The 22,194-nt window shown below is 42.7% G+C and overlaps 1 protein-coding gene across 1 annotated transcript in view; it reads right to left on the bottom strand.

Annotated features, from left to right (window-relative positions):
• Positions 1-22,194, bottom strand: part of LOC111144823 (leucine rich melanocyte differentiation associated) — a 1,056,167-nt gene that overhangs the window by 803,779 nt on the left and 230,194 nt on the right. The window lies entirely within an intron of this gene.

Genomic DNA, 22,194 nt, shown 5'->3' with positions numbered 1-22,194 from the left:
TATCCACCTTCAGCATCCCCCCAACCCCAGTTCACTAGATATTTTCCTGTCATTGTTAGCTCTATCAAAACATGAGCTGGAAGACAGATCACTTTCAAATCTAGGTAGTATCTTGCTAACACTTGGAGTGAAAGCTGCTTTTGTGTCTTTGGTCAAAAACAAGAGCAAAGATATTGACCAAAACTAGATCTGATTGTTGTCGAAATTTAATTTATCCAAACATCTTCTTGTTCCCCACCATCGTGGGTGCTGGCATTTTGGTTGTCTAAAGATCAGTGTATGAATTTTACTTCTCTTCCAACACTCCTTATGGGGAAGAGGAGTTGGTGTTCATGAATCTTCTATTGTTCTGTTGTTGACAGATCCTCAAAGTCTCTCACATTTAGGCAAAAACCTAAAGCTACCTGGGTGAACTGCAGGAAGACTGAGCACAGTCCCACAGCCCACGCCACCATAACTACCTCCAAATCCCCTTACCACCATACCCCCACTACAGTCAACACAGTTACATCCAGAGAAGGAATCTCCTGCCTTCTCAGGGAATCCGTGGCATTGTACTTCCCACTCCTCCTCACCCCATCCCAATGCTACATGAGTCAACCCTACATGTTCACCACTAAGTCTCACTTGTACCCTTCATGAAACGGTGAAACAGAAGCTCTAACAAGCATACTTCTTCACAAGATGGCAAAGGGGAAAGATCACCTGTTTTGGAATCAAGCGCACCTGGGCCCACAGCTAAGCCCTACTATCAGTGATGCTCTTCTAGGCCTATCGCTTAGGGATCCTCCATCTTTTCATCATCCGTCCATCTATCCATCCATTCACTAAATAGTTTTCAGATGCCTATCATGTTCTAAGACTTCTCACATTTGTCTGGTTTAATCATGACAGTAATCCCTTAAGGCAAGTGCCCCACAAATTTGTTTTATCATGTACCCTAACATAAGTTGATTTACTTATAAATTATGTAAACTTATATTAAATAGGTACTTTAAGGGTAGGAAAGAAAATATCAAGATTTTAAATACAATTTTACTCATCAGTGGTGTCAAATCTTCTTTGAGCTTACTAAAAAACAGGTAACTATATATACTAATTTTTTCATTACAGAGACTTTACATATTTATGCCTCATTATTTTTTTAATATATGGGCTTAACACTTTGTAAAAAGCCCACTTAAAAGTTTAGTTCTAATTTCAGTTTAACACAATTTTAATAAATGAATCATAAATTTTAAAAGGTACTTAAGTATATATATTGGTTTCTTGTGGCTACTGTAACAAATTATCACAAACCTGGGGGCATTAAGAAAAATGCAGAAACTTATCCTCTTAGAGTTCTGGTACCCACAAATACCACTGGACCAAAATCAAGGTGTTAACGGGGCTACACTCTTCCCAAAGGCTCTAGGAGGGAATCTGTACCTTACCTCTTCAAGTCTCAGAAGTGTGGTGGCCTTCCTTAGCTTGTGACCATACCACTCCAATCTCTGCTTCTCTGGGCACCATTGCTTTTCCCTCCTACATGGTTGTCAGGTCTTCCTCTGCCTCTCTTACAAAGACACCTGTGCTTATATTCAGGGCTCCCAAGATAATCCAGGATAATCCCCTCATTTCAAAATTCTTATTTTAATCACATTTGCAAAGACCCTTTTTCCATGGAAGGTTAATATTCACAGGTTCTAGGGATTAAGATAGGATACTTTGGGGGGACCATTATTCAGTACCACAGTACGTATGGAAGAAACTGATCACAGGTTGAGTTCATTGAATCACAACTCTTCCTCAATCTCATTAACCAGGTATGCTCAGATTGTTGTTTGAACTCAGTGGGTAAATTTCCACATTCCTTGATGTCAATTACCCAAAATGTGTGGCAATTTTATCTTTCACCAGTGAATTCAAAACCCACTGATATTCTTCTTGGGAAGACTTTTCAAATAGTTAGAAAATTCATTTTCCATTTTTTCTTTTAATGTGCAGAGATGAGCATTTTTACAGATAACATACCAGCCACAGTTGGCAGGAAAGAGTTCATAGGATGATGGAAATCTTTCCAAAAATCTGTATTCAAATGTCCTCTCCATAGCATTAGTTTCTTTCATTAAGCATTTCTCAACTGCATTTTTTGCCAAACATATCTGTTAGGATTTATATTTCTGCCAGACATTAGGGAAGAAAAAATTTAAAAAGCTTGAATTTCCTAAGAGAAAAATAGAGAACTCATATTTATTTAAAAAACAAACAAACAAACAAACAAAAAAAAAACCCTTTCAAGTTCTTCCTGACATGGTCAAGGAATCTCTGTTGGAACCAAAGATTTTTGTACTCCATCCCCAACTAATAATTAAGCAAGTATAACATAAGGGTTCTGTTATTTGAGGATTTTTTAAATAAAATTAATCACATCACTGATATCCTGTAACCAGAGTCAAATCTGCAAAATGCTGAAGACAAAAAAGAAGGGAAGACATTAGTATAAAATGCTCCTCAAAGAGAATTCCCAGGTGACCTCAGTAATAGCCCCCATGGTGTGTGGCAGGTGCTCTTGTGGGAGACACCTGCACCACGTGAGGGCTCCGGTTCAGTCTGCACACTAAATATTGGCCCGGCTTATTGCTTTCTTGTTTTTAGATTATAAAAATCAAGAAAAAAATTCTAACACTCTTCTAGCATGCCAGTGGTTCTTATGGTATATTCTGCGGGCTTAAGCTCCTTTCTCTAAAAACTGTTCCCTGAGTTATGGGTGAGTGTTCTTATTATACTGATAGGGAAAAGCTGAGAAAGGCTGAGGGAGTCGCTTAAAACAGCACAGGCAGGAGGAATCAGAGCCAGGTTTTGATCCAAGGTTCTGATTCTGTATCTGGCTCATATTCCACTGCTCTATAATTCCTCCCTTCAAGAATGGAGCATGGAAGGGGAAGAAGGCAGCTCAGCAGGGTGGTTCAAACCAACTGGGGGTTCACCAGTTCTGCCCAGATTTGACTTTGGCTCCACCATATCCCAGCTATGTGATTTTAGATATATTAGACTCTACACTTAAGTTTTCTCTTTTTCTTTTTCCTTTTTTTACAGATTTTATTTATTTATTTGACACAGAGAGAGAGAGCGCGCGTACAAGCAGAGGGAGCAGCAGGTAGAGGGAGAAGGAGCAGACTCCCCACTGAGTGGGGAGCCCAATGTGGGACTGCATCCCAGGACCCTGAGATTATGACTTGAGCTGAAGGCAGCTGCCCAACCAACTGAGCCACCCAGGTGCCCAGTTTTCTCTTTTTCAAAATGGGGAAAATAAAAGTATCTGTTCCAGAGGGTGATGGTAAGGAAGAAATTAATTAATTCATATGAAGTACATAAGACAACAAACACATAGTAAGCAAAAGTAAGCCCTCAGATGTTAGCCATGTGATAATACCTATTTCATAAGGTTGTTGTTTTTTTTAAAGATTTTATTTATTTCTCTGACAGACAGAGATCACAGTAGGCAGAGAGGCAGGCAGAGAGAGAGAGAGAGGAGGAAGCAGGCTCCCTGCTGAGCAGAGAGCCCGATGTGGGGCTCGATCCCAAGACCCTGAGATCATAACCTGAGCCGAAGGCAGAGGCTTTAACCCACTGAGCCACCCAGGTGCCCCCATAAGGTTGTTTTATAAAGCAAATGACAAACACATACACCTAGACAGATATGTGCACACACACGCACAAAATATACAGAAAGAAGGTTAAGGGGAGGAATATACACACATCTGACATATCACAGGTACTTAATGATTAGTTCTTAAGCTTTTTTCTTTTTAAAAATTTTATTTATTTGACAGACAGAGATCACAAGTAGGTGGAGAGGCAGGCAGAGAGAGAGAGAGAGGAAGAAGCAGGCTCCCTGCTGAGAGGCTCTCTCTTCCCTGAGCAGAGAGCCCGATGTGGGGCTCGATCCCAGGACCCTGAAATCATGACCTGAGCCGAAGGCAGAGGCTTTAACCCACTGAGCCACCCAGGCACCCCTCTTCTTGAGCTTTTATTAATTGTGAATGAAATATGAGGATGACTTATCTGTCATCAAGCTGATAAGGGTCCTCCACGGGCAAGAATGCATCTTCCTGACGCCACATAGGCACACCACCCTCTGCCTTATCTCCCACAGATATCTGCCACTTAAGAATCCAAGGCTGGGGTACCGGGTGACGGAATCGGTTAAGCATGTGACTCTTGATTTTTGTTCAGGTCCTGATCCCAGGGTCGTGAGATCAAGCCGAGTGGCCGGCTCAGTGCTCTGCGAGGAGACTGCCTGACACTCTCTTTCCTTCTCCCCCTACTTTGCCCCCACTCCCTCTCTCTCTAAAATAAATAAGTCTTTAAAAAAAACATTTAAGAATCCAAGGCCAAGATCTCGGGCTTTGGGTTATAACACATGCCCTGCTGATACTATTTGTGTCTATAATTTGGGCATAAAAAGGCAACTAATATTCAGCAGGTGGAAAGGTCCAACCTAACCTGGGTCTATAGTGAAAATCATTTGAAAAGTATAACCTGTTATGTGTTAACGGTGGCTAGTATTATAAGGTTTTCTGTTCCCATCTCAAAACCCTGAGTTTACCTACCTAGCCTCAATGTCCAAACCAGAAACTTGAACTAGTTAAAACAAATAAATAAAAATAAACTGGTAGAAATGCCAACCAAAACTTTGTCTTCTGACTCTGCTGACCACCACAAGTAAAGAAAACAGGCCACAGTCCACACCAAATTACAATTTCCCTCCTTTTCTCAAAGTACAGAGGAGATACATAAATCAATACACATTTCATCCTGTGGAGTTCCTCTTGGTCTGACCTCCTCCCAAAAAGACCTAAGACCCCATCAACTGTCTCAACACTACCTTATGCACCCTGGGTCCTATTTCTGGAATTTGATAAAAGCATTCAAATTCTAGTACTTGAAACAAAAAAATCAAGTGAGCCTCTAGTTTCATAACCAAATATCATCCACATGAAAATGACAGGATGAGGACCAAAGAGTCTGGAAATGGGAAGCTAGGAAGCTAAGCAGACCCAGAACGTTTGGACGAACGGAAAGCTGTCAGACTAACGACAAGGTGAAGGCAGGACTTGCATGCCAACACATTCAGGTTTAGCAGCAAGATGTAGAAGAATCTCGAGGCTCCCAAGATTGCAGGTTAGAGAGACAGAGGAAAGAGATTACATTGAATTCGGGTCAAGAAACCTGAGTTTGCATCCCTGTTTTGCTCCTCTCCCAACCCTGGGAAAATTATTTTCCCTCTCTGGACCTCTATGTCCTCCTCTGTAAAAGTGAGAGAGCTGAACCAGCTCATTTTTTTAGAGACTTTCCACTCAATTATTCCAGACCTCTTTGGACATTACCAATCTGTGTACTGTTAAGGCCAGTAACACGTTTCTTGGGTCCAAAGAAGTTTTTTTTTATTTAATAACTATCTGTTGGGCATAACAAATCAATCTTGTTTGAGCTGTTTACCAAGTCTGACTCATCTACCCTCTTTGGATCCCGAAGTAAGAACAGAACTTTGTGATTAGTTCTGCCAAGGAGCTATGATACATTTAGTTGCCAATGCAAAATCCTTCAGAACTCTTTCCCTTTGGCCCAGTGTCCAGCAGCGCTCAAGGTACCAAGTGCTCTGCCATCTTAAATCGCTGTGTGACTAAAATGATCAGAGCCCTTCTGCCAACCTACCATGTACATGAAGCATAGCAAGAAATACATCCTTGGGGCGCCTGGGTGGCTCAGTGGGTTAAAGCCTCTGCCTTCGGCTCAGGTCATGGTCCCAGAGTCCTGGGATCGAGCCCCGCATCGAGCTCTCTGCTCAGCAGGGAGCCTGCTCCCCCCCACCCCGCCGCCGCCTCTCTGCCTACTTGTGATCTCTGTCAAATAAATAAATAAAATCTTAAAAAAAAAAAAAAAGAAAGAAATACATCCTTATCGTCCAACACCTTTGAGATTCTGGAGTTGTTACAGCAGCCTAAGGTAGCCAGCCCTAATGGATACAAGAAGTAGGCTGCAATTAAAATTACTATTACTCCCCTATTATTCCTTGTAACTATGGCCTATAATAAAATACATTTTTAAAACTGTTTATATTTCTCAAGGTAAAGCCAGGTACCATATACCTGAAGCTAATGACTCACTTTCTAAGGTATATGCCCATTACTCCAGCTTCTCAAGGGATCTCCTCAAAAGAACAATGACCATATCCAGTAAGAATAAATAAGGTGAGAACACAGCAATCACACTTCGGCTGCATTCAGTATCAGGAAAAACTTCCTTTCTTAAGGAAAAAAAAAAAAAATCAAGCTACGGAGGAATATGACACAGTATCTTTTTTAAAAATGGCTTGTTGTAAAAAAACAAAAAATGGCTTGTTGTAGGTAATGTGCCCTTGCAAGCTAGAGCAGAAAGATTTTGCTGACAGAAAGCAAGTGAAAAGGAGCCACCTTCCATGGGGCTCTGAATGTAAATTACAAAAGACTTCAGGTCAATTAACAACTACGGAGGAGAGGGGTACAGCTATAAAGGATGACTTTATGAGGCCCTGTTGGAAGAGAAAGGGGGAAAGAAAGAACAAAGACACGCAAGCATGAAGATGAAATTAAAAAAAAAAAAACGGTCTGGGATATCAGAAATGTAGAAGTATATAGATGCATATGAGATTTAAGCAGCAAAAAAGCTAGAGGGCTAAAAACATCTAACTTTCAAAAGGCAAAGGAAGAGAAAAACAGGATAAAATAAAAGCAATCCTATTTTAATCAATTGATCATTTGCTATCTGAGGCTTTTGGGAAAATAGTGGGAAGAACTTACATAGATAGAATACCTAAGAAAACCGCAATTTTTTTTTTTTTTAAACCCAGAGTCAAACTCCTATAGTTATTTCCGGCTTTAAAACAAGCAGGACACACCTCCCGTCTTGATTAGTCACAGAGCTGCTGCTGGACAGAGAGACGGACAGTGTGACCTCGACTCTCATCGACTCAACAGCCAGCCCTCGGGTACCAGACACACAGGCCCGACTTACAAAGGGTGGGCAAACCCCCACCCGGTATGCAGATGCTGCGTTTCTCACCGACGGGAGGATGCGCCAATGAAGTAGCAGTCAGCCAGTGATTGTCATCGGTAATAACTTCTTATTATGTCAAGGAATTTACACGCAGATCAATGCGAGCGGTGCGCACTCGCTTATCCCCACCATAAATCACTATCGATTGGCACACCAATTCCTCGCCATAATTAGGAGCGATAGACAGGGCTGCAATGTTATCCTAAAATACTGTGTCACCACCCTCCACAGCACAGCTGGCACCCACGAAACTCCCGGGCTGCCACTCTTACTCTCGGCAACACGGCTGCTGTTGTTATCCGGGGTGAGAAGTGGGGAGATTAAGTGAATAAAATGTCCCTGTGTGCAGTGTCTCCTTGAGAGATTCCCTGTACCCTATTAGAGATTTTTAAAAAATGGGAATTCCTCCATATCCATGTTGAGTTCCTGTGTGCAAATGCGAAAGTTGGCAACATGCTGCTCTTAATCTGATTTATGCACCAATTTATTTTATACATTAGGCACACTGTATGCAGGCTGACTGATGCATAAAAATTTCATGCAAAAAAGGACTCACTCCCGCACAACTGCCTTTCAGTTATTATTACCTCTTGTGGTTCCCATCCTACGGTGGGTAGGACAAATGACTCCATATACCAAATGCATTTTGCCCACTATACAAACATTTTGATCTGTTTCTGTTTCCCCTCGGCTCCAACTCCACAGAGCTAAAAACGCTGTATCGTAACTTTCTGAAATCCTTTAATGCTACAAAACACCCGCTTATGCAGATAACTTCTCTCCATGTTCCCTCTCTAACTGTGCATTATCAACACACAAACATGCCCAACCGAGGCAAACAAACAGAGACAGACAGACACATGCCTATGACACACCTGGGTATTTCTAGTTAATTTTTTTTTTTTTTGGTTCAAAATTTTTTTTCTCTGCATATCATAACCTCCATGCATTCCGCGTTACTTTTCTAATTACCTTCCCAGGGATATGTCCCCCGGAATATTAGTAACAGCAAAAATGCAAACAAACAAAAAAAGCTTTTCGGGTAGGGTTTTAGTTAAGGAAAAACCAGCTAGAAAAAGCATCTTTCTATATTTTCCTTTTATTAGAAGTCTCCTTTCATCCAAGAAATATGGGGCCTGAAATAAATTGTGCCATCCTGCTTTTTTTTTTTTTTATTCAAATCCTTGCCAGAGCTAGGCAGTATGCTAATGAAAACAGGTTGATAAATGACTCCCTGATATTTTCCAGACATTTTTCTCTCAGAAGTGCTCTAAACTGATGTAGCTCAAAGAGAATAAGGCGCATTAAGTCATTATATCAATTTTTGTTACCCAGATACTTCAGTCCCAGTTAAGCGCTGACAGCCAATATAAAACAAGGCAAGGGCATCATACGACTCCATCGATCAAATCTTGTCGTAGATAGATTGCCTATTACACAAATAGAACTAGCGGATTCAGTTTGTAGTTTTATGCTCTCCAATTAAAGGATAACAGGGTACTTTCCCATAAATCTGCTAATTGCAACTGAATTAATTTAACAAATTTCTCCAAGCACACAGGAAAAAGCGATTGGTTAAGCTAATGTAAACTAGCACAGGTTGTCACAAAGAGGCTCCCATAACATCCTTTTGCTATACCTTGATTGGGCAAGGTGTCACAAGTATTTAGCTACATTGTGGTTCTCTGGCAACAGACAGCTGACAAGCATAAAACATTGCACAAATAGGAGATAATTTATTTGTGGTACTTTTTTTTTTCTCTCCCTCGCTCCCCACTCTCCCCCCACCCGCAGAAGGAAATAACTCCCTCCTTGCATCTAATTAATGTTTCCCTCCAAGTGAAGCTGTTTTTCTAAATCAGAATTACACCAGCCAAAGCACTATATTACAGAAAGGGGTCCCTCCGCGCCACTCAGCCAACAGGAGGAGTGATGGGCAAAAACCAGAACGGATGCCTATTGCATTTCAAAGGAGGAAATAGCTCAGGGCTCCTCAACAGAGCAGGGCAGATACGACACAGGTGCGGCATCCACTCTCCCACATTCAAATACGCAGGTAACCGTGATAGCCCACGTGCCAGAATCAAAGCGGGACGATCCCAAGCCACAAAATAATGCATCGCAGTTGAATTCGTCACCCGCTGTGCTCAGCATTGTGGAGACGAAGTTGTAATGACTGCAGGGGCACAGGGGCATTGAGCGACGACGCTCGTCTGCCTCTCCCACCTCTCCACCACGCCTCATCATGCCTCTGCCAGGGATTTCCGCGGGCTGGCAACTCCCACAATGGCCTCAGACGGCTAAAGCTTGGGGACTCACAAGTGAGCAGGGGGTGAGGAAAAGAAAGCATATTTTCCGGATTTGGTGAAATAGGTCAGAATTTAAATATCTAGTCCCATCGTACCCCCTGTTTAGACTGGATATTTTCAGTGTGTGCTTGCAAAATACCGTTGCCATATCCACACTTGGAAGTGCCGCCAACACCTCCTACGTAAAGGGGATAGATTTCAGTTCTAGAACTTCTAGATGGGGCCCAAGGATGAGCAAGGAGAAGCCACAGAGCCCACGGAGACAGGGGAAGGTCAAGGCAGCGGTAAGCAGGATGATGGGCCTCCAACAGTTCGAACTAAGGTTGGGAGTCTCTGGCGCCACTCCCTTCTCTTGGGATCAGAGCTTCTGGCTTCATTGCTACAGAAGCCCATTCCTTTTTTAAAGTGAGGGAAAAAATCCCAGTAGACCCTCTTTTCCAAAGCACATTTCTCACACCCTGTTTATCCACTGACGGTTCTGCTGATAGAACGACACCTCAATGGGAGGGCAAGCTGTTTGAAGACAAGAACACATGCGTCTCAGATTGTGGACCCAGAACAGTAGCAACGATGCCTGCTGCCTCTGGGCATACAATGTACTCAATGACTTGAAACTGACTCATCATCTGACTAGAGGCAACAGGGTTCTATGAAGGGAGACAAGGTGTGGGTTAGGTCCAGGCAGGAAAGTATAGGGGGTTGAACCCTATAGACTATCCGTTTGCCACTTGGTAGTTAACCAGAAAATACACACACACACACACCCCAAAAAAAGATATTTTGATTAACAGATATTCAGGTAAAGATACTGCATCAAAAACATGACACGTGGGCGACAGCCCCAACTTGGCCATTACCTAGTCGTAGGATACTGGGATCCCATGTAAGCGCCTCTTCCTCACCCATGAAAGAAGCTATGAGAGTAGATCCCACATTAGATCTGATGGAGGCTGGGAGATCCAGCCGCTGGTTTTCAAAAAGCAGTTGCAGATGGAATGGCATTCCGGAGCGCTCCCAGCCTCTAGGAACAGAATGTGACGCATCAGAGTGCACGGCCCCCAGTAAGGCTAAGGATTGCTTTCTGACGCTTCCCATTCAGATGTGCGGACTGTAATGGGAAATATATTCTTCAGGGTCACAGTCAAAAAAAAAAAAAAAAACATTTTTTAAATTCAAAGCCACAGAACCAGTCCAACCCAATGACTGCACATGGAGATCCCGCAGCGCTATAATCACACACATTCTCATTCAGAACCGGCCGGCCGCAAGGGTGGGAACCGGCGGGCAGAAGCCTCCTCTCCCTGCAGCAGCGCCTCAGTCACTTGTGATGAAAACGAGCTGGGAAACCCCTCATCTTGGGCAAGTCGCCTTGGTGTAGAGAACGAAGGGAATCCTTTCAGAAAGGGTCCCAGGGGTGCCTGTATGGCTCAGTGGGTTAAAGCCTCTGCCTTTGGCTCAGGTCATGGTCTCAGGGTCCTGGGATCGAGCCCTACATCGGGCTCTCTGCTCAGCAGGGAGCCTGCTTCCTCCTCTCTCTCTGCCTGCCTCTCTGCCTACTTGTGATCTCTTGTCTGTCAAATAAATAAATAAAATCTTCAAAAAAAAAAACAGAAGGAAAGAAAGAAAGGTCCACAGCGAAGCCTCCCTCCTGGCTGGCCTGAGGAGCGTACCAGAGAGGACCTGGGTCTGCCGCCCACATGCTACCCCCCAGAGCCTGAACACCAGGCACCCAGAAACGTGCAGAACTCCGACCAGAGGGAGAGCGCTCACATCTTGTGGCAGCAAAGGCTGGCTCCCCGTCAACCGTGGGACAAATATTTCATAGGACACGTTATGATTCACGGGCGTGCTGGCGCAACAGCACGGCCTTGTTCCCCACGATGGACCTGAGAGAGGATGACCCAGAGGGGAGGCCTGTCAGCCTAAAACAATCAGCTGGCTGCCTCTTGAGAATCCACAGAAGATGAAGTAGGATCTGACTAATTCCCCAAACCCTCCGCCTCTCCAGCTATGCGGAGCCTCCTGCTCGACTATTATTTTCACTGTGCCTTGCTGTGAGTTACGATCTGATGTGCGGGTTGGAAGGAAATCTGAAATAAGAAGTGATTTCATACTACAAACATGTTGTGTTGAGTCAAAGCTTCTGGAAGGAAAATACGCCTTTAGCTAAAATATTTGCTATTATTTGAATACCTCCAAATGAAGATGGCTTAAGGCACATGCCACCTGGTTTACAGAAGATGTGGAAGATATACTATGAAAATTAACAACAAGAGAGGAGCCGGTAATGAGGAAAGTAAATAAAGGTCTAGGAACTAAACAGGTAACCAGCCAACAAATATTTATTGAGCACCTGCTGTGTGCCAGGCACTGAACATTAGAACGTGAGGTGAACAGAGCAGATAGAGTCCCTTCTCTCCAGAGCTTACAGTCCGGTTGGGGAGAGAGATGCTGTTTAAGTAATTTTATAGATAAACAAGCACCAGGAAGGAAAAACAAAAATAAGAAGGGGATCTTATTTAGCTGGGGGGCTTAGGGACCACCTCCCTGAAAATTTGCCCTATTTAAGCTGAGCCCTACAGGGTAAATAGAAGAGTGGGTAGAGGGCAAGAAGGTGACACCAGGCACACTCCAGTGCTCAGGCCCCCCAACCCCAGCATGCACCTCCACCACCCACTCACATACACCCAAGGGTGCAATCACACTGGCCCACTCAATCATGCTGGACTTCCCTTGACCCTTCTCTTTCACGCATCCCTGCCCACCATTCCTTTGGCCAAGGATATGTTTCTGTGCAGGGCTCCTGCTTTCCAGCTTTCTCAGGCTCAAATGCCAGTGCCACGCCTTCATACCTATGTCACCTTAAATGTCTTCATCTCTCCACACCTCAAAGTCCTCATCTGTAAAACACAGATGACCCTATACCTCATGTATTCAGTACAAGGATTAGATGAGATGATACAGGTAAAGCATTAAGGACCTGGCACAGAGGAAGCAGCCAATAAATGGGAACCACTGCTGTTGTTTTATGTATTCTAGAGATTGCTGTGGCTCATGTTTCTGGTTTTGTTTTCTATAGTCCATGCTCTCATACCAGGGTCAGATCAAACTGCCCTTCTACTGCAAAGCTATCCAGACTCCCTCTAGCCTATATACCCCCTTGTAAGTACACCGTACATCCCTCAATCATAACCTTTATCACATGATACTGAAATTATTCACATATCTCTTTGTTTGCTGTATCAAAGCCAGAAGCCAAGTCTTATTTATCTTGCTTCCCCAGTGTGTGGAAATCAACAAGCTCTTGACAGACACACTAGAAGACAGACAGATGAATGAGTTGATACTGGGTGGCCAGATGGATGGAGCAGGCCAGAAAGCTCCCCTTGGCCCTCTTTCTTTCTCTAAGGACGTACCCCACCAAGTACTAGAGCAAATGGGTGGAAATCCTCCTAGCCATCTAGTGACCTCTGGCTTGAAATGCTACTGTCCATGTTTGCCATCATTTGAAAGGCACATGGGGGAGTAAACCTGTCCATCAGAAGCCAGGAGAACCCTCTAAACTTTCAAATCCTCAAGGAAAAGAAATGTCTTTTCTCAAAACACTTCTAAATATAGAGAGGCCCACTTGAAGCCTGTAGCTAAAAAGCCTGAGAGCATCTTTCTATTTATTGGTATGATTATGTGTATAGTAACGTTCCCAGAAGCAGGGCATGACTGCACTAGCTTTATGTCTGGCAAAATCAGTGTCTGTATTATCTGAACTCAAAAAGACTATAAAATTAAATTTAAGTGACTCACTTAACTAGCAGAAGGAGAACACATCCAATTTCAAAACTGAAAAAAGAAAAAGAAATAATTGCTGCTGTTTGGTGGGAGTTTATTATGTAAATAAGTAAAGGGCATGTCAACAAATACAGATGCCCAACTGCATTTGCACGGTAATGAGGAACAACTTGAGATAGAGTGGGAAACAAACGTGTTCTCTTTGGTGGGATCAGAGATAACATCTCCTCTGACACTCCAGGCTGCTCTCGGCATCCGCACAGAGCTGGGAAGCCGGAGGCCACTGGGTTCCAACCTTGATATGCCACGAATTCTTTTCATGGCAGGACACAGGGTGCATTAACCCCCAGATAATTTCTCTTTGTCACATTCTTCCCTTGGCATCTCAACATGGCAGGTTCTGAAGTCTTTGGAAAATGTTTTAGCTCTAATTAAAGGAAGAATTTATTATGTCTCAACAGAGTTGAAAGCAAAATTGGACCAGACTAAAGAAGAACTGACAGCAGGTTGTAACAGAGCCTTCGATAAACTTCTGCATGCTTTCTTTTTTTAAAGATTTTATTTATTTATTTGAGAGAGAGAGAGAGCATGAGAGGAGAGAAGGTCAGAGGGAGAAACAGACTCCCCATGGAGCTGGGAGCCCGATGTGGGACTTGATCCCAGGTCTCCGGGATCATGACCTGAGCTGAAGGCAGTCAGTTAACCAACTGAGCCACCCAGGTACCCCGATAAGCTTCTGCATTTTAATGCTACCTTGTAAGCACTAGGTTGAAACAGAGGTCTACAGCAAACCCCAAGCCATAGCTTTTCTCATTTTTTCAGTCCTAGGAATTTGGGCTAAGAACTTTCTCACAATTAGTCCCTTCCTACAGTAAAATCTAAAGTTAAAGTCAGGGCCTCCTACAAAATGGACCTGGCAGTAAAATTCATTTCATCCAGTTACTGGAAAGAGGAGAGGATGGAAGTAAAAGATAACTCCTCCTATCACATGCCTAGAATTCTAGGTCTGAGAGAGATCCTTTGACCTAACTCAGCCTACAGATTCTACTAATTTTAAAAGATTCTCAAGGAAATTCCAGAATCCTTCATGTGAATCTATTTTCATATTTATCTCACTGGCTGGTAATTTTGGGAGTGGGGTGGGGACATTAATAATCCCTCACACAACTGTCTAGTTAATATTTTTTTTAAGATTTATTTGAGAGAGAGATAGAGAGAGAGAGATCATGTTCATGGGGGTGGGGAGGGCAGGAGGGGCAGACGAAGAAGGAGAGGGAATCCTCAAGGAGACTTCCTACTGAGTGTGGAGCCTGATGTAGGGCTCTAATCCAGGACCCTGACATCATGACCCGAGCTGAAATCCAGAGTCAGCTGCTTAACTGACTGAGCCACCCAGGAGCCCCTGTCTAGTTAATAATATTAGTAACTAAGTATTTTTGGCCAAACTGGAATGGAATGGCAAAACTTCTCACCCTTGGGCACAGATAATACCAGAACTAATCTCTAAAGATCTTTCAAGGACGCCTGGGTGACTCAGTGGGTTAAGCGTCTGCCTTTGGCTCAAATCATGATCCCAGGGTCCTGGGACCGAGCTCCCTATCAGGCTCCCTGCTTCTCTCTCTGCTCCTCCCCCTGCTCATACTTGCTAGCGATCTCTGTCACAAATAAAATTTTTTTAAAAATGAAAATTTTCTAAGTTTAAATTCTGCAGGTCTACCTCAGTTAGGAATCAGACCCATGGGGCACCTGGGTGGCTCAGTGGGTTAAAGCCTTTGCCTTCGACTCAGGTCATGATCCCAGAGTCCTGGGATCGAGCCCCACATCGGGCTCTCTGCTCAGCGGGGAGCCTGCTTCCCACTCTCTCTCTTCCTGCCTCTCTGCTTACTTGTGATCTCTGTCAAATAAATAAATAAAAATCTTAAAAAAAAAAAAAAAGAATCAGACCTATAAAAATCTATTAAAAGGGGTGGGGGCCACATTTCAGAATTGCACTGAACTCCATGCTTCCTACAGACCCAGTCAGAGGCTACTCCATGAGGGGAGGAACTGAGTCACAAGCACCTTGGAATCCTCACACTAAGCACTGTGTCTGGCACATACTATGCATGTGATCAATCTTGCAAAAATGAAGGAAGACCTTTCATAGGTGTCTGCCCAGCCCAGATGCCCAGAGCAGACCTCTCCCACATGCCCAAGTCCACCGTGATGATAAATTCCAGAAAGACACAAGGCCCATCTCAGCCAACTTTCACACAAGGTAAAGGCAAAAGAAATGAACACCGCCTAGAAACCTCATTAATGCCCTCAACAGAGTGCATGACATTTTACTCTCCGTTAATTTGGATATACAGTATTTCTCTCTGATTACTGTAGCGCGCAATGTTCTTATAAGGTTATGAACTGGTTTTGCGTCGTCCCGTCGCCAGAATTTAATACTGTACTAAGTGTGATATATCTCGGCCATGATTAATCCTGCCCCGTTCTGCAGCAAGTTCCTATAAAAACCAGCTTGAAATACAGGACTCTTAAAGCCCTTGCCAAATCTGCAAGATGGGATATGAACACGGCTCCCATCCAGGCAAGCACGTCTAACTTACGCTGAGCCCGTCTCCACATTTCCCTTTGTGCTCCTCGAGCAACCCACTATTTATCCTAGCCCTGAAGCTGAGAAAATGTGATGAGGGCTGCCCTGGCCTGGTTTACAACAGCATTATTAATACTGCTCAACAACAAAGTAAAATTACAGATAAAATCTGAATAGGCCCATTATTGGTTTTAGGAGGAGTTAAATAAGCTATATAATTTCTTTGGGCCTGCAGAAAGCTCAGCCCGGCAACGACAGGAGAAGAAATGTACACAGCGGCCAAGTAGCCACCGGAGCTCAGCGACGTGTAAATCCCTTCTTCGAACATCGTGAATTAAAGCAGATGAAAGTTTTAAAATGTCAGGCGAGTCCCTGGGGATGGATATGCTTTATGTTTTTTATACAGTGAACATTATTTCAAATGGAAAGGGAAAGCAGTCCTCTATCTCCCACCATTTGCTCAGTTTTTCTTACGTTCCGTGTGTCCACTTTTAACAGGCCCCGTCTCAGGGGAATTGATGTGGCGCTGAGTCAAACAGTCAGGCTCAAGGTAAAAGCAAAGTCCTTGTGAGGAGGAAAATAAAAATTCACCACCCACTTCCGAGAAGCAGCCCTAATCTGGATCATCTGACTTGGGAGTCTGACAACGGACGTCCAAAGCCTACCCCCTCTCTTTCTCAGGCGTTTGACCTCTGCAAAACCTAGCTTCTCTGACCATTACTTTCCCTCTGCACAGGGTTATCAGGGAAACTGAGTTCTTGCATATACGCTATGTGATATATAGTATGTACATGCGCACACTTACATATGTATGTGTGTATAGGTATTTGTGTTTAACACACACACACACACACACACACACACACACACACAAAATCTTCAGGTTGTTGCTTTAACTCCTAACAGCTTTTCCTTCTATTTAACTTCTGTCATGCATTCCCAGCTTTATATAACTGTTCCACAAAGGAAACAAGACGGTCCTTCATTATCCATTCATTCATTCGTACAATGCATACCATAAGGCTATGGCATGCTAAGTCTTTTGGGACCCAACAGAAAACGAAGTGTCCTCTAGAACTTCACAAGTGACAGTCGTGGTCTCCCCCTAAGTTGAATCCTAAGTGAAATTCAGAAGCCTTGTTATCCCAGTTCAGGTGAAGCCGTCCGTCTGATACCATGATGATGACAATGACGAATAACTGGTGTAAGAGTTACGAGGCCAGACGTCCATGATAATCTGGATTATTGTCCAACAAACTGTCAGTCCCTTTCTTTCCCACTACGGGCACAGTTTACATCTCTGTCCCACTGATACTGGTCTAGACCGCGAGACTTGTCCAGGCCAACGACATTTAGCAATGCGACATCAGCAGAGACTCTAGGTGTGCTCACATCACACGGCAATTTGGCTTGGCCCCTGCATTCCACTGATGCACCACCATGAGAAGAACATGCTTCTGGAAGCTTCTACCGTGTCAGCCCAGGCCCCGGAACAAACACTCACGGAGCCAACCTGAAGCAAGCACGTAGCCTGGGATCAAGGCAGCTTCCCCTACTGCCGAAACCAGAGCCACCCAGTCTAGATCAGCCAAACCACAGTCAATCTGCTCAATGTGAACAAAAAAATAAGTGGGGCGGTTTCTTATGTAGCAATATTGTGGAAATAACTTACCAGTGTAAGGTCTAAGCGGATCCCAACCAGAAAACAACTGCCTCATCAAAAGCCATTTGGTGCAACTTAACTACTGAAGCATTAAAATGAGATTATGGTACAAAACATGCTTTCCATGGTCAAATCAATCATTCTGTCTCAACTCTTCTGTGCTCGGTTTCAGCTCGCTCTCTGTATTGAAGGAAATTAACACAAAATAAGTTGATCTTGATGAGTAGGATTCAAATCGATAATGTTAATTGGGCTCCTGAGCATAAGATAAAATGAGTTCAGATCAACAAAAGGTTAATATAACTTTCCCTTCACGCAGCACTACCTATGATAAATCTATACTGGTCTGAAGTTTCCAATTTCATTAACAACACATTTAACATGCTAAAAAGACAGGGAATGTTCTCCTTACATAATATTTTCTCTGTGCCCACCAGCATTGGATTGCATATCCAATTATGTAATTAAATTATTGCTTTAACTCCTAAATAAGCGGGGGATGTACTCAGCGGTGAGCACTTATTTTAAACTTTAATTTTATTATTGTCTTCATGCTCTACCTACTTCCCCCTCCCAATGGCAGTTTACAGAATTACTGGGTATTTTCTTTTATAGCATGTTTCATTCTGACATTATTATCTAGCAAAGAAAAAAAAAATCACTCAACATTCTTATTGTGCATATACAATACATAGGAAGGCATGAGATGAGCTGCTGCTGTAGATGAAAAGAGATTTAAAAAAAAAAAACAGTATTGTAAAGTCCTTGTCCTCAAGGGACTTGCAGTCTGTTATGACTTATAAATGACTAGATACCCAGTAAAATATACAAGTGAGTCAGATTCACTGGACAACTGTTGGCTACTTCTCTCTTACCCATCTCCCCTTTTCTTTTCCTAACATTCTCCTAGATTTCCCTAAATTCTTTTGGGTGCAATGGACTCCATTCTCCTGTCCCAGAATGGAGCGCAACTGCCATACTCCTATCAGCAGAATCCCATCCCCCCAGCCTGCCACAGTCTAGGAGAGAACCCTTGCTTAGACCATGCCATCTGCTGTAACAAATTCCCCTAGACTAGGTGGCTTAAATGACAAACTTTTCTTTCTCCCAGTTCTGGAGGCTGGAAGCCCCCAAGATCAGGGCACCCACATGGTCAGGTTCTGAGGTTCTGGTGAGAGCCTTCTTCAGGATTGCAGACTGCCAACCTCTCATTATATCCTTAGGGGGCAGAGCTCTCTGGGGTCCCTTTTGTAAGAACACTAATCTCATTCTATTATTATCGTTGTTGTTGTTATCTTAGTCACCATACAGTACATCATTAGTTTTTGATGTAGTGTTCCATGATTCATTGTCTGGGTATGACACCCAGTGCACTAATCTCATTCCTGAGGGCTCCACCCTCACAACCAAAAGATCTCCCAAAATCCCCATCTCCTAATACTATCCCATTAGGGGTTGAGATTTCCACATATGCATTTAGGGAAGGCAAAAACAGTCAGCTCACTGCAGACCCCATTTAGACCTATCCGGCCAGTGAAATGCAATTGGGGGAATTTTATTTGAGCCCTAAGGGAACTGAACTCTCCTGCTAGATTTGAATGAGGATGTACATATTCTTAACTATCTGCAGTCACCTCACCACAGGACAGTGCCTTCATGGAGGTAGAGCCCCTGAGAAATGGAGAACATCTAGATCTCATTAGACTCAGGTTCTGAAACCAGTGCCACCATGAGAACCAACAATGACTCTTTTTGCCTTTAAGACAGTTTGAGGAGTTGTTTTTCTTCTTATTCCTGTGATTTGCCACTAAAAACATCTAAACAATAGAACATGCAACAGAGCTCCAAAGAAGGAGAAATTATGATGCACCAAAAAAAAAAAAAAAAAAAAAAAAAAAAAAAATCTAAATAAAATCCAAAGAGAAAGCAGGGTTTCTCCTCGGTCTTGAAAAATGGATAAACTCTCGATTATTGGGAAGACAGGCAGTGGTGACAGGATAGAAAGAAAAAATAAAGCAAACCGGCCAACCTAGATAATGCAAACAGAATGATGGTCTGTGACCCTGATGAAGTTTATGATGTTGTTGATGGAATGCCACACATGTTCAGGAAGCACAGAAAACACTACACATGTCACTGTCTTGTTTAATCCTCACAAATATCCTAGGACGCAGGCATGACCATCCCCAGAATACAGATGGGAAAAGGGGGCCCAAAGAAGTTGTGCGACTTACACACTGTCACAAAGGGTTGGTTTAGCCTCCCACAGAACTGGACAAGAAGGCTGTGTGAGTCTTTGGCAAGTTACACCGAACTTTCTGAGACTCAGTTTCTCCAAATTAGATAACAGCAAACGCCTCTTCGCCAAAGTTGTGAGAATGAAGATAATGCACCTACAATTGCTTACCTTAATGCCTCGCACAATGAATATGATCCACGAACATCAGCCATTATTTTTGTAACTCTTTTTTAAAAAACCACATTTTAAACTTCCAGCAACCAGAGAGGAGAATCAGGACCCATGGGTGACAATGACCAAGTGGAAGCTTCGACTCAACATAAGAAATAGGTTTCAAACATTTAGTGCTTTCTAGAGGCATAACAGAGTGATAGTGAACTTCCAGTTCTAGAAGTTTCCACTCCGAAAAGGAAGAGTCTCTGTTTAAGGACACCATGACAGGGGCTGAGCATAAGAAGTGTGATTTTAGGAATGTTATCCCAAGGGTTCTTTCATCACTAGGACTTTTCCACCCTAGGAGAGACCATTATCCTGCCAGTTCAATTTCCAGTGTATCCCAAAACCAAAGATAGAGAACCAGACCCTCCACCCACGTCTCTCCAGTCCTCAGTCCTTAACAAGACTTGCAATCACTTACACGTTAAAGAACTGTGATACAAATTTGACCGGACTCACTACACCCGCGCTATCCTCCTATACTGTGAAAAGCTAATTTCAGCTGTCACTTACTGGAAGTAAAATGACAAATATCTGTAATATCTGTCAGGTTATGAACACTTTAAAAAGAGTTATGCAGCTGTCAACATTCTGATGACAAGAGAAAAGTCAACGAAGAACAGGAAACAGCACGTCTGTGGAGTACCCAGTTGCCAAACTTCTCTGTGACTTAGATTAATAAAAATCAAATTACCTCCTTAAAAAAAATGCAAACAACAAGGGCTTCTAGAGGAAACCAAAAGAGGCAAATCTGTTAATAATGCTGCCAATGCAATAGATGAGATCGTCGGAATTCGCTTCAACACTTCAGTAGAAAATGACTAATTCTAAATGAAACAAGATGGGATTGGGAGGGAGACAAACCATAAGTGACTCTTAATCTCACAAAACAAACTGAGGGTTGCTGGGGGAAGAGGGGTTGGGAGGAGGGGGGTGGGGTTATGGACATTGGGGAGGGTATGTGCTATGGTGAGTGCTGTGAAGTGTGTAAACCTGGCGATTCACAGACCTGTACCCCTGGGGATAAAAATATATTATATGTCTATAAAAAATAGTAAAAAAAAAAAAAAAGAAAATGACTAATTCTAATAAGGGATGTGAAGTCTTTACTAAATTTCTCTCCACCATGATGGTGGTGGAATAAATGTGTAAAACCCCAGGAACAGAGTGACCAGTCTTATGGAGAGCTTCTTGTCATACTGGAAAACTATACATAAGTAGGTGACTATGCATCCCAGGTTGACTGGGAGAGTCCTAGTCTGTATCCCAGTCTGTATTTTGGTATCATTATAAACAAAGCATGTTAGTTTGGATAGTAAGTTACTATGGTGTGTAAACACGCATATTTTTATGTATGTGTGTGCAATTGTGTGTTCATGTATGCATGTATGTATGATTCTGTGTGCACATGTGGGTTTGTGAAGTTAATTAAAATTAAATTATGAATTTAAATAAAATTAAAAGTTAACATGCCATGATACTTGCATATGCTTATATATGAACGTCCATGTGTAGGGAGAACTCATTTCTTCCATTTCTATAGATCTCGTCTATAGTTTAGCTTTGGGCAACAAACACTACATTTTACAACAAGGATTTCCATTGTTACAAAACACTGAGTATTTGCCATCCAGTTAAAACAAAATAAATAGGAGAGGCAAAAATAACTTTATGTTTTATTCACATTTTTACAAAGTGAGTGCTACCAACCAGGGACCTCTCTGGGAACAGGGATGGGTGCCTGATTTTTAGTTTAGAAGGAGGCTTTTTAACTTAGTGGACTCTAAGAAGAAACTCTAAACCAAAATCCACGCTGCTCATCATTAAATGGCATCTGGTTTTCTAGTATTACTGCTGCTTCTCCACTATTACAGAAGGACAACACAGCAAATAAGAACCATCGTGGGAAAATGAAGTCTCCTCTGCAGGCTTGAGTGAACTATTTTTGCATATGGAAGCTGGCTAGGGCTGCCCTCGGTTCATATAACCATTTTCTCACATGCATTTTTTTTTTTTTTTTTTTAGGTACCTCTCTATGCATTTTTTAGGTATCTACTCTGTGCATTTTTCAGGATAATATACATTGTGGGTTCACTGAACTGTGACTTTTTCTTTTTTTTTAAAGAAATAACTGAGAAAATCCCAACCATTCAAAATGAATAGGCCTTACTTTTTTACACCTTGATTCATCCCTGCTATGTTTTTGGACCTGGGACATCTGCACCTACATTTTTTTTTTCAAGCATTCATGAAAATTCTCTTCCATCCCTCTCCCAGATTCAAGAAATTAAACCAGATGGGAATCCTTACAGCCAGC

The sequence above is a fragment of the Enhydra lutris genome, unplaced genomic scaffold (genome assembly GCF_002288905.1).
Source record: "Enhydra lutris kenyoni isolate GAN:26980312 unplaced genomic scaffold, ASM228890v2 scaffoldscaffold12, whole genome shotgun sequence".
NCBI lineage: Eukaryota > Metazoa > Chordata > Mammalia > Carnivora > Mustelidae > Enhydra > Enhydra lutris.
The sequence above is the reverse complement of the archived record's forward strand: the minus strand, read 5'-3'. Positions and strand labels throughout refer to the sequence as shown.